Genomic DNA, 14,549 nt, shown 5'->3' with positions numbered 1-14,549 from the left:
CTTGAGAGTTCCCATTCCTATGACTTTACCAGTAAGACTGTTACCAAATGTAACTTCTCCACAGTGCATTGGTCTTATGTTCACAAGAAATTCTTTTTCACCTGTCATGTGTTTGGAACAACCACTATCAAAATACCACATGTTAGAAGCAACAGTTTTAAAACAAGTAGAACCTACCAAGCATTTGTTTTTGACAACCCATTTTTGTTTTTGTAAAACATGTTTATTTCCAATGTAATTAGATTTAAACATGTTATGCATGGTTATGCATTTAGGTCGAATGTGACCTTTTACTCCACAAAAATGGCAAATAGGAATGAAACGTCTTCCTTTCCCTTTGAAGTTGTCAAACTTACCGTGCTGCTTCTTTTCTGTAACAACAGAGTGCTTTGTTTTGTCGAGACGAGAGACCCGCGAGGCGAAACAGTTCTTCCAGAAACAAAACTATTAGTGGTATTAGACACAGGTTGATTTGGAACATAACCCAGCCCAGCATGATTGGTTTGGCCAGATTTTTGAATTTTTTCAAAGATGGTGGAACCTGGATTTAACATTTTAACATTCTTTTTAATGTTATCAATTTCCTTGGTTAAAGAAATAATTTTTGACTCTTTTAAAGACAATTCAGATTCACAACATTTGAGTTTATCCTCCAACTCATTAATGTTGTTACACAAAATTTTATTGTCTTTAACCAGGGAGCGATTTTCAGCACTAGTTTCCAACCACTTACCAAACATTACCTTGTAGGATTCAATCATGGAATCCTCATCAATTTCTGACTCATCTGATTCGGATCTAGATTCTTCCTTGTTGTCATTGATCAGGATATTGTTCAAGCAAATGCTTTTTCCTTTTTCCTGCAAATTTCTTGACAAAACACTTGTTAGGACAACTTTTTCTTTTTCATCCTCACTACTCTCAGAATCATCACTCCAAGTAACATTCAATCCCTTTTTATTTTTCTTTAAGGTATTAGCACATTCAGATTGAGTGTGACCAAAACCTTCACATTCTCTGCATTTAATACCTTTTTTATTGTTAGATGGAAAAGGTTTAGAGGGAATGTTACCAGAAATGTTACCTTTTGGGTTCTTTGAAAAGAACTTTTTATTTCCACCAGATTTCAAGAATTTTTGGAAATTTTTTGCCAATAGAGCCATTTCATCATCATTTTCATCATCAGAAACAATATTTTCAGAAGCATTAAAGGCAATACCTTTGCTTTTCTCATTCGAGAGATTTTGCTTACTCTTTTTCTTGATTTGTTGATTCAACTCAAAGGTTCTTAAAGATCCCATGAGTTCCTCAACCTTCATTTTGCCAAAATCTTTCGCCTCTTCCATTGCAAGCAATTTTGTATCAAACCTGTCAGGAAGAACTCGAACAATTTTTCGAACCAAGACAGATTCATCTAGTTTTTCTCCCAAGGCAAAAAACTCATTAGAGATGTCAGATAATCTTTCATAGAAATCATTTGAAGTTTCAGTATCTGACATTCTCAATTCATCAAATCTAGTTTGAAGCATGGTAAATCGTGATCTTTTTACATCAGCAGTACCTTCAAATTGAATTTGAAGGATTTCCCATGCTTCTTTTGCAGATTCACAAGATGAGATTAATTTAATAAAACCTTCACCAACACCATTAAAAATAGCATGTAAAGCCTTATTATTATAACCAGCCAGTTTTTCATCTTCAGTGGTCCAACTGAGTTCAGATTGTACCTGAGTATTACCTTTTTCATCATTTTCAGTAGGTTGAGACCAACCTGTAAGAATAGCTCTCCATGCTTTCTCATCTTGCGATTTGATGAAAGCTCTCATCCTGACCTTCCAATAAGGATAATTCGACTCATTCAATAGAGGAGGTCTAGAGATGGAACTTCCTTCTGCAAACAAAGACATCTCACACAAAACAAGTTAAACGGAATAACCTCAAGATCTCACTAAGAATTTAGTGACTTGCTCTGATACCAATTGAAATTCCGTATTTTAATATTCCCAGATTTGATTATTTAATTAAATGATTAATTAAATGCGGAATAATAAAACTGGTGCCGAAAATAGTTTTACGTAGTTACGAATGCAACTCGTAACTCCGGTGAAACCCGAAAAACAAACAAGGCATAAAAGTAAAAACACACAAGATTTTTGTACGTGGTTTCAACAATCCTTTCGCATTGTTACTAGTCCACGGGGCCACGCCCAGAGATAAGATTCATTAGATCGGTATCAAAAATACAAAGTAATTGACTTATGCATAAATAGACTCCCTCTTATTGTATGCCGCAAGCTTGATGTATTCCACCTACTAACCGAATCTTGATAAAACTCCAAGTGCTCGAACTCCCTTCGATCACCTTGAAGAGTGCTTGAATCCTCCCGATTCAAGGCTTAAAGGCTATCTCCCGAAAGCCTATACAACCATCTCCCGAAGGTTGTGTGCTTGTATCCTCCCGATGCAAGACTTCAAAAGCAATCTCCCGAAAGCTTGTAAATACCCTTCTCCCGAAGGTGCACTGATGTTCTTCTTCGTTGTAGACTTGAATACAGACTCAAGACAATACAAACAACAAATAAACAGAGTAAGAGTAGAACAACTCTTCTCTACAAATCAAAGACTCTCTTTTCTAAAGATATGAATGAAATTCAAAGATACAAGAGAGGTACCAAGAGAGGTACTAAACAAAGACACTCTTTCCCTAAGATATGAAAGCAATTCTAAGTGTATGAAAGAGATGCAAAACCTAGCAGCTATAAGATGTATTTATAATGAATATACATCTCATAGACAGCTTACATTCGGTCTGAACAAGACCTCAACCCACTAGAAACTTCCCTAAAATAATTCTTCAATCAGTCCAGGAATTTCCGTTTCTGTACATACAGAATCGTGGGCAGTAACTACAACTTTCCTTTTATAGAAAAGGAAAGTCTTGCTCCGGTTTTCTCTTCAAGAAACCTGATCTTAGAAAATGGGAAACTCAACACAAGATCAGAATAACAGCTGGTTAGATAAAAAACGAAATGGGTAACCAAACTTACCATTTTTACCTTTTTTCCAAAAATAGGAAAGCTAGACAACTTTCCTTTCAAGTTTGATTTACACAAATATGGAAACCAAATCAATATATGCCAGCCGAAATATACATTTAATAATAAAATATTTTTGTCAATTAAATATGCCAAAAATGGAATTAACAGGTTTAACATAGATTTTTTTTTTTCCTATTTTTATATAGAGACTTAAATTATATATTAATGCATTAGTATTTTTGTATAAGGTTAGCATATATATATGCAACCTAATCAACACCACAAAACTAAAACTGATAAATTAATGATATAGATTAACTTTTATTAATTAAGAATACCATAAGCCTGACCACAAAACTAAAACTGAAATAAATTAATGATATAGATTAACTTTTATTAATTAAGAATGCCATAAATCTTTTAATTAGTTGGTATTATTGAATAATACGATGTTTTTACTATATTATTAGTAGATAGTAGATTATTAACCGTTTAAAAGAATAAAAGTGAATAAAAAATTGAAAAATAGAAAAAATAGATTATGTAGAAAAAAGAAAGATTAGAGTGCCACCTCATCAACCCTAACAACAGAATTATAGATATATAGATGGGATTTGTTTTATTTTTATTTTATTATTTTATTATATATAAATAAAAAGTCACCCATGAATTTCTCATAAACTAAGAATTCAGTTATATAGACACACTTTATATAGAATAGATATATTTTGAATGGATTATTTGCAAATATTTAGTTTCAAAAAAGAACAAAGATTTAAGAAGATGGGGCTAATAGAATTGGAGTGTATTTAAGACACTTTTAAGTACATCAATTTTCAATTGGGTAAATATTATTTTAAACTCTGTATTTTGTAAAAGTTATTAATTCGACCATTTATTTTGTTAAATGATAAAATGGACTCTACTAAAATAGTAAAAATAGAATCCTGAACTTAATTTTTAACGATTTTATTTTTTAATATAATCAACTTTAAACAATTTCTAACACTAACCAATACAAAAAATGTAATCAATTTTGTCACAACATCTATATTAGATTATTATTAAGTTTTATTTTGACAAAGAAATCAATTCAGGGTTTTATTTGTACAATTTAAAAAATACAAGATCTATTTTGTTATTGAATAAAACTGAGAATCCAATTGGTAAATTTTGCAAAATGTCCAAAATGATATTTACCCTTTCCAATTAGTTAAAAAATGAGTAAATTTTGTGATTCTTCTGAATTACACACTCAACTCTAATTTTAGATTTATCTCTTACAAAACTCACAGTTTTATCCCATCTAATAAGATTATTTTATTAGTTCTCTTGGCTTTTGGGATGCGAAAAAGCTTAATTATTATTTTGATTTTGAAACTGTAAATCAGATTCTTCAAATTCAGATTGTGATTGAATCAAGAGGATAGTCTCATTTGGGGACTACATTCTTCGGGCTGCTTTTTTGTCAAAACAACTTATAATTTAGCTAAGACAGAAACTCTTCTTCCTGCTTCTTCTAATTCTGCTAAGGCAAATGAATTAGTAAATATGTCCCCTCTCATGTTAACATATTTGATTGTCTAAGAGCTTAAGTACGCTATAACTCATCTGACCCTCTTCAATATATAATGATTGAAGCGGTTGGTTAATCCGATCAGTTCATCGATGGTCGACAAGTTACGATGGTACTAATGATGATCCTCCACTTCCTATCTATTTGCTTTACCTTGTAAATTGCAGGGGGCTGTAGTGACCCATGTTCTCCTAGATTGTTCTAAAACGGAATACATACGAAGAGTCACTTTTCAAAAAGTTTTTTAGTAAGAATAATCATTGTGACGTTAAAGATTTTTTTTTTTTGTGTGCTTTCAGTATATAAGTAAAGATGATTTGGATTTGTTTTTGGGTATGTTGTGGGGAATTTGGTACTGCAAGAATGATATTCTCTATTTGGGAAAATACGTACTAAAGATATTAACACTGCGGATTGGATTAGTTCTTATATTTATGATTACATGGAATCTTAGATAGATTAATGGGAAGAAAGAAACATGAGCATGCAAATCAGAGTGTAGTGCTGTTGCAACCTACCACTGTCTAAAGGTTTCTGAGGTGGCATTTGGTTGGAGGTAATGAAATGGAATAGAAGTGTTAGAATTTGAGGAATAAGATGAATGAGGTTCCATCCCAAAACTAATTGGCAATGGGAGGAGTAGCCCTTTTATCTTATATATCACAATTTATTTCCACACATTAGCAATGTGAGACTAACTCTTAATACACTCTCATCACGTTTGGGCCTGGAAAGTGTGGGTATAACGAACGACCTTTAAGAGACCACAGGACCGAACGTGACATTTGAAAGAATCCCACAAATTTGTGGGTGTACACGTCGGGAAATTTGTGGATTTTGAAACAGGTCAAAGACCCCAACACTGGAAATTGGCACACATTGGCCGAAAGGTCCCAAATGGAGGTTAAAGGGGAGACAGCGGAAGTATCTGTTTGGACCGGCGGCACTTTGGCTCACAACGGATCACAAACGGCTTTTTGGACCGGTGGCAATTTGGGCTCACAACGGATCACAAGTGGCTCTGATACCATGTTAGAATTTGAGGAATAAGATGAATGAGGTTCCATCCCAAAACCAATTGGCAATGGGAGGAGTAGCCCTTTTATCTTATATATCACAATTTATTTGCACACATTAGCAATGTGAGACTAATTCTTAATAGAAAGGAAAGGAAATGATCTCTATTTCATTCCTTTGTTTGGTTGCATGATTAGAAAAAATTCAACAATTTTTTTATCAATTTTTTTATGCTTTTTAAATTTTATTCTATTCCATTCCTATTCTTATTCCCATTCTCATTCCTATTCCTATGTTTTCATTCATTTCAACCAAACGCCACTTGAATGTGGATGCTGCAACAGATTGCAACAACATTAAGCTTGGATTAGGGGCTGTTGTAAGAGATTGGCAAGGTAATTAAGTGGCTAGAATCTCAGTTCATGTTCCTCAATTCAACTCTAGCAGAAGCTTTGAATCTTAATCATTCATTCAAGTGTTGTGTTGGTGCCAAGTAACCACTTCTTGAAGTAGAGACAGATTGTCAAGTTGTGGTGAATAAGATACATAGTCACTATAGAGATATGTCCAGCTTATCTGATTTCTTAATCCCAATTTGTAACTCTTTGTCTTATCTCCCTACTCTAATGGTCTTCTTCTCTGTTATCATCTTGGTTTTGTTGATGTTAAGGTGGAAACGTACTGCCAATGGGTTAGCCTGGCTCTCTTTGTTGAATTATATATTGTCTCTTCGTAATAGTGTCCATGCCTTTAAGTTTATTCATTGTAAACGCACTGAGAATATTAGAGCTGCCATTAGTTTGGTTACTTGAAATATCAAGAAGTGTGTACTTGAAAAAGGTTTTATGAAGTAGGCAAATAGCACAAGTTGCCTAAATAACACCACCTGAAGTCATATACTTGGGAGTCCATCAACACCAACAGTCAAAGACATAATTAAATATTCACAATATTAAGAATGTGGAAGTATGGTTAGGAAAGTAGGAGAGGGTAAGGTGTATAGTAAAATATATGTAGTTTAATCTTAAAATTAAGTGTAGTATCTATATGAATATTTTATAGGAAAATTTGTAGCAAAAGTCCCCAAAAAGGTAACTTTGATGCAGATTAGTCACCAACCTCCAAAAATAGCGGCAATAGTCCTCAAGGTCACACTTTTATTTGTCCGTTAGTCCTAATTTTAACTAGGCCGTTTTTTTTTTAAATTGCCACGTGTCAAAATATTATTGGTCTAAAATCTTATTTTTATTTAAAAAAAAAATAAATAAATAATTTAAAAATGATTTTCTTTCTTTTTTTTTTTTTTTTTTTTTTTTAAATTTTTCTTTCTTTTCTTCTTCGTCTTCTCACTGCCAGAAACCCACCACCAACCCCCAACCCCAAACCAGCACCACCACCACCTCTAGCCGGCGACATCATCAGTGTCTGAAGATGCTTAACAAGAACAGGAACAACTCCACAATAACATTTACACTTTCCTCTGCACGAATCACAAAATTTACCAGAAACTCATAAACCCTAACCTCCCCCCCAAAAAATATTAGATCGAAAATCACAAAATGAAACAACAACAACAACAAAGAAATACTGTTTATTCGATCAACATGGAAACCGCACCGTTCTTGGCGAGTTTGTAGAGCGCATGGGTGGCGCATTTAAATGCAGCACGATCGGAATCAGCTGAATCAAGGATTCCGATGAGAGATCGGACGTCACGGAGCAGGTATTGGTGAGCATCGTGGGGTGCGACGGAAGAGATTTTCCGATCGGAGGACTGTTGGTTGAGCTTCCTATTTAAGCTTTTTCTGGCGGAGGAGGTTTGGTACTAATGTATCTCTCTGTCTCGCATGTATGGATCTAGAGAATCTTCTTCACTCCTCGAGTAAAAAGGGCAAAAAGAGGATTGCCGCTTCGGAGACTTCTTCAGAGGTTAATCTGGAGCCTCTTAAGAGATCCAGAAAAACCACTGCAAACAAGAGGCATGCCTTACAAACGATAGACCTCGAGACTTCTGAAGATCAATTCCATGCTCACACTATTGCCATTACACATGTCGAGGAGCCAGTTCCAAAACCTCACCAGACCACCACTTTTCAAGCCAGACGCCTGAAACTTTTCCCATTAAGGCTGGGGGCACTGGTTCAAAGTATTGTGCGCAGTTTGCTACATCCTGCTGGCACCATTTTTGATTTTTCTAGCCTAGCGACTGGGATTTGGTGAACAATGGCAGCCCAATGGAGATGCTTGAGAGGAGTCTTACCTTTAGTCTCTCGGTTAGTTTCCTTCTTCTTTTCTTTTGTTTTGTTTTTTTATAACATTTCTTTCAAGAACCCACAAGAATTCATATGCATATGTTTTGTGTAGGCCACCTTCTTATCCCATGTCGCCCAAAGTCGGGTTCTCCATAAAGTAAAGCAACTGGAAGCTGAACTTCGCAAAACCATTGAGAAACGCGAGGCTGTTGCTAAGGAATGGAACAATGCTCAAAAGGAGATTTCCTGTCTGAACAATGAGGCTGAAGAGATAAGAAAGACTCACAAGACTGAGCTTGAGGCAGCCTAGAAGGAAGCCAAGGACAAATCCGAGGCATGCCAAAAACTCTAAGAGGAACTTAACGAAGCCATTGTGAAGCGCGAAGGTGCTGAGGCCAATGCCAAAGAACGGTGCAACTCTGTTGCCAAGCGTTCCATTTACCGAGCTTGGATGGAAAATCCTGAGATGGACTTAAGTTTCTTGGGGGAGGGCGCCGAGGAAGTCTTAGCTTATTGCGAGAAGGCCAAGAAAGAAGAAGAAGAAGCATCAGAGACTGAGGAAGAAGAAGAACAATCCAAGTCTCTGTTGGAATATTATTTTACCAGGATCTTAGATCTACTCACAAGTATGTTGTTTAAACACCCTAAATATGAACTTTCTAAAGCGATAAATTAAACACATATAAAGTTAAGAAAACCTTACATTGATGCAGCGGAATTAATGTCTCCTTCCACTCAGATCTCTAACCCTCGAATCCTTTCTGTAGCAGAGTATAATCAAGATCTGAGCCCGAATGTCCTTCTTCTTCAAGTTTGATCCTTCACAGTCTTCCAATCTATGATTGAGTTACTGCTTGCTGTGTGTGGGCACTTACTCTCTCACTAGGGTCACGAAATTGATGAAGGAGAAAAGAGAAAGAAGATTTCGGCCAGGTATAGAAAGTGGGGAAGACTCAGTTTTTCTGAAGAGAGAAATTTCTGTCAGATTACTAATGAAAGCATGTTATGTGACTGAGCCATCACTTTCTATTTATAGGCAACTACTAGGTTTAGGTTAGGAATTATTTGGTATTAAAATAATGAAAATATTAATTTGAAATCCCACATTAAGTGGCCGGCCATGGTGTTGTATTGGGCCTCACTTGATTTTGCAGTTTTATCAAATTTTATCTCTATTTTCTCAAAAACGCCAATTTTCCAATTCCAACCTTTTAAATGCCAAAACTAATTATTTAATAACAAAAATAGATTATTAAATAATATTGTCATTTAATTTAATTATTAATTAGACATATAAAGTCCATTAATAAATAAATAAACCTAGAAACTCTTTTCTTTACAATTTCACCCCTGCTTAGTGAAAATTCATAAAATTAGACATAGTCTAACTTTAGAATTATAATTGATCAATCACGAATCAATTAATGAGTCTTACAAGCAGAATGTTCTCAACTAGAATGGGGACCATGGATCTATATGCTGAGCTTCCAATAAGTGAACCAAATTTACCAAGTAAATTTCTACTTATTAATTCTTCGTTGAATCCACTCTTAGAACTTAGAATTGCACTCTCAGACTTATATAGAGCATATTGTATGTTCCACGATATCAATATACTATCTCATTTAACCATTGTTATAATCTTATTGTGATTTAAAGATCCTTTATATAGATGATCTACATCGAGATGAGATTTCTTTATCGTTCTCACCCCTCAATGTATTTTGCCCCTTAAAACACTTAGCTACCTGTAAATGGTGTTTAGTGATCTAATAATTAGTCAGTTAAACAAGAGCTCATCCATTTACTTCTATTTGCTAAGCTCGAAGGGAATCATCACTTGACTTCTATACACCAGTAGAAGCTATAGATTCCATATTTATGTTCAGCACTCCCACTCAATCATACTATCATGTTCCCAAAATATACGTATCACCCTGATCCAAAAGTAGGCTTAACTAATAAATCTAAGAACATGAATAGCACTCCTGAGTTGAGCCTAAGCATATCAGGATTTAGATTCTTTTAATCTTAAGATCAACTACTGATATTGACTTGGAAAGATATGTATAACGGTAAGTTTGTAATATCTTAACTTAGTTACAATATCGGTCCAGTCCAATGTATACTCCATACATTCGAAACTAGTATACTTTACTAATGTCCTGGAAAGAACATAACACTTACTCTAAGTGTAAGTACACATCATCACTGATTATCACATTAGTGTAAATCCAATAACACTGATGAAACAGGGACCAAGTCTTTTGATTCATATGATCACAATCACATTCCACTGTGTTGACGATACTGTAATTGTGAATAAACATATGATCTGGATTTAACTGATTTTGTGTGTATGAATGTAATAAACATATTAAACCATTAGCATGTAAAATTCATGCAAACATCAATCACTTCAAATTTCTTATATTGATAACTAATCAGATTGTAAAGAGTTTTATTTAGGGCATAAAACCTAACAGTCTCCTACCATGTAGGCTTGGTTTTTATCCTTTTTTTATTTAAGAAAATGGCCTTTTGGTTGAGATAATGGTTCGCCCCTTTTGGCAATTTTTTGTAAAGACAAATTTACATTGTTGGATGGCCAACTTTACTTTTATTTTATTTCTTTTCATTTATTACTTCCCATCTTTATATTTGAACTTAATATGTTTGCTTATTTGTGTTTTTAATCACAACTTAAACAATTATATTTTGATCAAACTTAAGATACTTTAAGTAAGCACTTCCATTGATCTTGTTCTTCCTTTAAGATTGCTTAAGTAGTTATTAATCTACTATGTATGTACGCGAGTAGTTATATTCTACTATGCTTTCTATTCGCGAGTAGTTCTTATCAGTTCTACTTCGCGCGAGCAGTTAGAATCTGCCATTTGTAATTTAATAAGCAAACTTAATGTACTTTAAATAATTCATCTTATGAATTACTTTACATTGCTTATATGAATAGTTAGACCTTCTATTCATATCTTAGGTTAAGTATTATCTTTTCAGGGCATCTTGGTACTTCGTTTATAATACATGCCTACATAATGCGAGCCATTAAATATTTAGCCTCGAATGTAACTTAATATTGTTTTTATGAGTTAAATCTCATTTACAACTGCTACTTCGATTTCCTTTCAAAAAGGTTCAATTTTTGATTTTATATTATCCATAGACAACTTTAATCAATTATTTGGATTTTTTTTAAAGTGTAGTGGTTTGGCAATATATCATGTATATCTAGATAAATTCTAGTTGATCATACACATATATATGCCCCTCAAGTAATTTTAAAGAGTAAAACTTTGTAATCACTTGAATAATACTTCAACTTTATTAATAATAAAAATTTACATCACAAAGAGAAAATACAGCAAGTACATAAGTTTACTGGTAATAAAGTCGCAAATGTTCAACATTTCAGTAGTTTTTTATTAGCGAGCCGTTAAGCCGAGCTAATTTATAAACTCTGGTTTCAATTATTGCTTCGATAACATAAGGACCCTCCCAGTTTGGGTTAAACACTCTAGTAGATGCATCTCTCGTGTTTGCAAATACTCGTCTTAACACTAAATCTTCGACATTAAAGAGCTATTTCTTTACTCTTTTATTGAAGTATCTCGTGATTCGATGCTAATATGCCGCATTAGTGATTTGCTAGAAATACAAAAAGGAAAGAATATTGTGAATATAAACATGTTCTAATTATTATAATTCATGATTAAGATTATGTGTTTTATTGATTTAATAGATCTCTTATTTTTTTATTGCAAAGCTTATTTTAAAAAATCACAATTTACATAAATTTCACATTATAATTCAATATTTTATATTATTTAAAAGGAAAGAATGAGAATATAAACATGTACCAATTATTGGAATTCATGATTAAAACTATGTGATTTATTGATTTAATAGTTTTGATATTTATTAGTGTAAAGTTTAGTTTCAAAGAAATCATAGTTTCCATAAATTTCACATTATAATTTATATTTTATATTATTTTACTTATTTCGTAGAAAAATTTAGCAACTAAAATTACTATGGTAAAAGCCAGCACATAAAATTAGTTACACAGTATCAATTTATCTATAAATAATATTAGGTTGATGTTACGTGCAATACATGTATAATTAGTTTTTTTAATTAAGCTCAATTATGTGATATTAAGTGCAATACATGTATGTTTATTTTTTTTTAATTAATTAATGTATTTTTTTAACCTTAAAAATAGAGTTTGAGATTTTGATCTAAGATTTTTTTTGTAACTATTGCTACATTGGTGTGTCAATTGAAGGTGATTATATATACATATTTTTTTAATTAGGTAATAACGTATCTAATAATGCATATATTATAAATTATTATATTCTTAACTAAAACTCATATAACCAAATTTGAGTGTGTCTATATATAGGCTGGATTCATAAATTTAATATAAAAGTTTTTTATTCTCAAACTTTACGAAAAATATGGTATGAGGTTTACCATAACTAAAACAAAAAGCAATCAATTTTTTATTATTACTATTTCAATTTAAAATATAAAATAAATAATAATAAAATTTAAAATATGGTTAAAAATAGAAATTTTTACACCAAAAATTCAAAATGATAAATTTATTACATAAATACCTATACACGGTTAAGGCAACTTTTTTATTCATCTTCTATATTTTATTACTATTTTACCACATGCACACACAATTCAACCTTTTTTGACACGTCAGTGATTGATGTATTACATAAATCACTCTATACATCATTTCTCTCATTTTTCTCTTCTTTTTCCTTTTATTTTCCATTTCTTTTCAGTTTTTTTGTTTGAAAAAAATATAGTAACCTCCATAGCTGAACACTTCCCTCTCCACAATCCCAACCATTGACAGACTCATAATTTTTACTTTGTGGGGGCTTATTTATCATTGAAAAATATTTATACATATATTATAATCACTCTTACTAGATTTATTTAATTTTATGGGGGCTTTTCTATTATTTTGGTCTATAATTATCAAATTAAAAAAAATTACATTTAATTTTTTAAAAGGCAATATTTTTGTTAGTGGGGGCTATAGCCCCCACATTGTTACTTGTGGGTCTGTCCCTGATCCCAACTCAATTTTTCCTCTTCTTTTTGTTCTTCAATTTTTTTTTTCAACTCCCATTAACCGTTTTCCCTCTTTTTATTTTTCTCTTAATCTATATATAAATATGGCTGTAACTCATTATTCATCAACTCCTTCCCTTGTTCAAAAAAAAAAATTCTAAAATGGAGTTGAAATCTTTAGCTAATATAAACAAGGGTAAACGACCTGTTGTTGAGGAGGATGACTCTGATTTTGCTCTTCCATTGTCGAAACGTGGGCAAGCTCTTCCAAAGAAGAAATCAAAGGTGGCTGCCCATGAAAAAATTCCTCAAGATGATGCTCAAAAAAATGATCAAGATGGAGTTGGTCTTCGGTATAAGGTTTGATTTTAGTTTCTTTTTGGTTTTGCCCCTATTTAAAATTTGTTTGTATTTGCCATTTGTATGTCTTGTGTTTTTCGATTTTACTATTCTAGGTTTTTTATTTCAGCATTTCGTTTGGTTTTGTTTGGTTTTTTAGGGCTTCTATTTTTTTTTTAGTTTAATTTATTTGCTCTTTTTATGGGTTTTTCATTTTCGTTTGTTTAGTCTTAAAGACTGTTTCATTTTATTGTCTTTTTTTTTTTCCTGCTTTTGTTTTTCCAGATGTTTTATTCTTTTTCATTTCAGTTTCTTCATTTGATCTGTTCTCAGTTTGTATTAGTTTTTTCATAGTTTTTTAATAGTGTAAACACGTTCTATATGTATTTTTTTGGGAATATGTTTTTGTCTAGTTGTTTCCTGTCCATTTTTATATCATCAATAGGTAACAATTTGATTTATCATGGATGTTGATGTTCAAAGAGTTTTTTCTGTATTTTAGTTTGTTTACAGTTATTATGTAGTTTTATTATGATTTTTCTACTTGCATAATATATAAACTATCATAAAACGATAATGCAACTATAATGCAACCAAAATAAAAAATAAACAGACTTATACGTAACTTGTTGTCCCTTAATTCAAATTTGCTCTTCTTATTGTGTTTTTTTAAAAAATATATTCCACATTGGTAACCAGCAATCAACCAAAATGTAACTATATATAACGTAGATCTATTATTCATGAGGTTTTTTTAAAATTTTCACATCATACCTTGTTTTGGATTCGGGGGGAGCTCCAAATCAGTTTATTGCAGATCTACATTTCATGAATCTGGATTTCGATATTAGGGGGAGTTGTTTTGATCGAATAAAACCGAAAACATTTGTGTAATTTTAGTTTCTTCCCACTTTTTCTAGTTTTTTTCGTAAATTTCTGTTTAGATCATTGCAGGTCTTCTTTTCCAGTTGATTTCGGCGGAATTAATGGTTGTATTTCCCTCGTTTTGGTTTCATTTTGGTTGTTTTGCTGATTTGAGACGATCGAGGTATGTTTATTTTCATCGTTCGCTCCGTGCAACTGAAGGTTTAGTGCATGTGGTATTTTTGTAAATATTTGTTTAGTCTTAAAGACTGTTTCATTTTGTTGTCTTTTTTTTTGTTTTGTTTTTCCAGATGTTTTATTCTTTTTCATTTCAGTTTCTTCATT

The sequence above is a fragment of the Cannabis sativa genome, chromosome 1 (assembly GCF_029168945.1).
Source record: "Cannabis sativa cultivar Pink pepper isolate KNU-18-1 chromosome 1, ASM2916894v1, whole genome shotgun sequence".
NCBI lineage: Eukaryota > Viridiplantae > Streptophyta > Magnoliopsida > Rosales > Cannabaceae > Cannabis > Cannabis sativa.
The sequence above is the reverse complement of the archived record's forward strand: the minus strand, read 5'-3'. Positions refer to the sequence as shown.